The following is a 4,201-nucleotide window of genomic DNA, read 5'->3' as shown; positions in this document are numbered from 1 at the left end:
GGCCCCGCCCCTCAGGGCCCGGAAGGGAGAGCAGCCAATGGGAGGAGGAGGAGGAGGAGGGGCAGCCAGGTGAGGGAGGGGAAAGGGGCTCCTTTGCTCAGAGAGGAGGCTCCAGTTTCATTTCCCTCAGGCCCAAAACACGCTGCAGAAATACAACAGATTTCTTGTGACACCACCAGAGCTCCCTGACAGAGAAGGCTAAATGCCTCACAAAAGTACAGGTCCAAAACACACTCCAGAAATAAACCACTTTGAGACCACTTTAACTGCCCTGGCTCAGTGTCAGGGAATACTAGGCATTGTAGTTTGTTGTAGCACCAGAGCTCTCGCTGACAGAGAAGAGTAAATATCTCACAAAACTAAACATCTGAAACACACTGCAGGAATAATCCAGTTTGGCACTGCTTTAACTGGATTATTTCTGCAGTGTGTTTTTGGGCCTGACTCTGAGGCTGCATCCACTCTGTAGAAATTATCCGGTTTGATGCCACTTTAACAACTGCCATGGCTCAATGTTATGGAATTCTACAATCTGTGGCTTGTTGTGGCACTGGAATGATATGACAGAAAGGCTAAATGACTCACAAAACTACAAGTCCCAGAATTCCATAGTACTGTATTGATCCATGGCAGTTAAAGTGGTGCAGCCCCAGAGACCATATCATATTGGGGGGGGGGGGGGGATCGAAGAAGCTAATTATGTTAAGATCAGAAATAAGATTATTAAAAGGTGAATCTGAAAGTATAAGCAAGTGAACAGTAGAATAGATTGTTGTGGGTTGTAGTGGTGGGCTTTTCTTCATTTGAGATTCTTAAAAAGATTAAAAACCAGGAGTGTTAGTCAATTCCCTACATCAGCATCAGATTGGACTGGGTGACATTTGGGATGTTTTCCAATTTTGTGATTGTGCTGAAGGCAGCATATACAATATAATAATAATAACAACAATAATTTTATATATGTTATATAATAATAACATAATATTATATCACTATAATATATCACTAAAGAGATTATTTTCTTTTTACAGCATTGAGGTAATTGCTGCCTGTCAAACTGGATTATTTCTACAGTGCTGAGGCAGCCTGTGTGGGCCAGTATTTTATTCTTAGGTGGCCTTTTGGCAGGGTGACCAGAGGTCCTCCATTTCCAGGATGTGTCCTACCTTTCAGCTTTCTGTCTAGGCAGAATTCCAAAATGTCCTCCGTTTTGAGTGGGACTAAGGAACAGGGATTTACATTTGTAGGAGTATTTTGAGCTTTTATTTAGTCATGTCCTACATTTTTCTTGAATCTCCAGCATTTTGCAATGCCTTGTCCTCCTTTGCAGTTAGTTCATCTGGTCACCCTGCCTTTGGGCATATCGAGAGTAGTTGGCTCCTGTAAATGGGACCAGAGGCTGTTTCTTCCACCAGGCTTCCCCACTCATCCAGTCAGCCAGCCAGCCACCCATTGGGTTCAGGATTTATTATTCTTTTCATTTTATTGTAAGAGAGACCTTGTAGCACTCCTTTGATACTGCTGTTGTTGTGTGCCTTCAAGTCATTTCTGACTTATGGCGACCTTTAGGCCATAAACCCACTATCATGGGGTTTTCTTGGCAAGATTTGTTCTTGTTCAGAAGGCCATTGCCTTCCCCTGAGACTGAGAGCATATCACTTGCAGTCACCCAGTAAGTTTCATGACTGAGCAGGCATCAAACCCTGGTCATCAGAATCATAGTCCAACACTTAGACCACGATGCCATGCTGGAAAGTTGTATAAGCTTTGGTAGGCAGAGTTATTGTTGTTGTTGTGTGCCTTCAAGTTGTTTTGGACATATGGCTACCCTAAGGTGAACTTATTATGGGGTTTTCTTGGGAAGATTTGTTCAGAGGAGGTTTGCCATTGCTTTCACCTGAAGCTGAGAGAGTGTGACTTGCCCAAGGTCGCACAGTGGGTTTCATAGCTGAGAGAGGAATTGAACTGTGGTCTCCAGAGTTGTAGTGCAACACTCAAACAGCTGGACCATCCTGGTTCAGACAGACTTTACTTCCACAGATACATCTACATCTAAGGGATCACAAAACCTTAAACTACAACTTCTTTTTTTCAGTCTCAAAGGTGCTACAAGATCCCTTTGTGTACTGATATTCCAGACTAACACAGCTGTGTTTCTGAATTGTAAGAGAGAGTGTAGGATGTTTGCTAACTCTCCATCTTTCATTTTCTCTTTTCCATAGAAAAAAGTTGGACTTGACACAATTGGTTTAACCACTACACCCCCATTACTAAGTTGCCTCACCTTGCTCTGCCTTAGGGGTTCAAGAACTGATCTGAATAATGATGGTGGTGGTGGTGGTGATGATGATGATGATGATAATAATAATAATAATAATAATAATAATAATAATATAAAAAATCTTCATCCTCCTATTATACCAGAATCTCATTAAAACCTGTCAGCTTCCAGGAAAGGAAGGGTAGTATTGTCAATCTCAGAATAACTTCACATAGCCTGTTAAACACTCACTGAATGAATAACTTCACACAGCTTAGAGTGCTCACTCTTCCCAGCTGACAAAAGTCCTGATGTTATCTAATTTAAGATTCTGTTCCAGAAATGACCAGCTAAATGCTTCTGGAATGTCCAAAACCTCTGGGATAAACAGGATTTGGTATTCAGAGTTCTTCTAAGTTTATTTTGCATGGCTTGGATGATCCTCGGTTGGGGCTGCCCAAAATAATAAATAATAGTGCTTGGTGGGCACAGAGTCAGTGTTGGTCCCTGTCATATTGGAAAACAATAAACACTAGTCCTCCACTTCATATAACTCAAAAAACACCAAACTAAAACATTGATCTCCCAAGTCATGGGATTCATTCACACTAGCATTTTTGTGCCCAGTAGATCAGGAGAGATTTGATGATGCAATATTGAATCAAAGTTCCCACTACATTTACTCCAGAAGAGTCTCTCCGTGGCAATTTAATCCTGTTGAAGTTCACATCACCATTTGTATTGATTTAAAATGGTTCCGAATTTCAATCGTTCTCATTTTTTCAAAAAAACTGTCGATCAAATGATGGGCATCTACATCACACTATGTGGGAGAATTCCCTCCCCTCCCCTGTCAGCCTTGGAGGATTGCAATGGCAAGCCCCTCAGAAGAACAACCCTTAGCAAGAAACCCTGGGATGGGTTAGCCTTGGGGGGAAGACACACTCTCAGTCTCAGCCAAGAAACCCCTGAGGGTTTAAATGTGGGGTATAAATGCAATATAATATCGTGTGAGAGCTTTAGCTTGCACCAGCTTGGGAGCAGAGTCTGTTGTGATTTTATTTCTTGGGAAAGAGGGGAAAATGACCCCCAACCCCCTGCCCCACTGATAGGGATTTTTTTAAAAAAAATCAGGCAAATCCTGCACACTTTTGTCATACCGATGACATGAGTATTTAAAGGTGTTGCCTACTGCGGCCATGCAGTATCAAAGATGTGCATAAGCTGTCAATTTTTTTTTAAAGTACAGCATCTAAAGATATTCCCAGGAGACCCCCTCCTTGGCTATGGCTTTGGCTTTGGCTGGCAGGGAGAGAGCAAAGGGGTGGGCATGATCTTCCCCCTGCACATTAACCCCTCCCTTCCTGTGCTCTGAATTGAATCGACAGCAAGTTCCCATTTGCAGCTGCTAAAAAAGACTGGTTCTTTTGAAAAGATGTGTGGAAATCCCCGATTCCAAAAGAACCAGGTTAAGGAAGATTTGTGCCCCCCTCTCCAGAATTCAGGTTGGGGGGGGGTACAGAACAATTGTAAATGACCCTCTTTTAAACCATAGTGTGAACACACACACACAGAGTCAAATAACAACTTTACTTTTTCTCACTTGTTTATATGCATACACTGGCTCTTAATTGCTAAACATTTGGTAACTGAATTCTTGCAGTAGTCTTATTATATTTATTTATTTTAAATTTCTTTTAGTTTATTTAACTTTTTTTAAAAAAATGAAACATTTATAAAATGTGGTAAGCAAACATAAATCAATAAAAAAGAACAGGCATAACACAAGCAAACATTTCTTCCAAATAAACAACCAGAGAACTTCAATGACTCTCTAGAGAAGAGGATCACCTTAGGCATACATCTTAAAACAAAGGGCTTGGAAGAGAAACTGAGTTCAGATTCACAATCGAGGTCATTCCCACTTGCAGTTTGAATCGA

The sequence above is a fragment of the Sceloporus undulatus genome, chromosome 4 (genome assembly GCF_019175285.1).
Source record: "Sceloporus undulatus isolate JIND9_A2432 ecotype Alabama chromosome 4, SceUnd_v1.1, whole genome shotgun sequence".
In the NCBI taxonomy this organism is placed as follows: Eukaryota; Metazoa; Chordata; class Lepidosauria; order Squamata; family Phrynosomatidae; genus Sceloporus; species Sceloporus undulatus.
The sequence above is the reverse complement of the archived record's forward strand: the minus strand, read 5'-3'. Positions refer to the sequence as shown.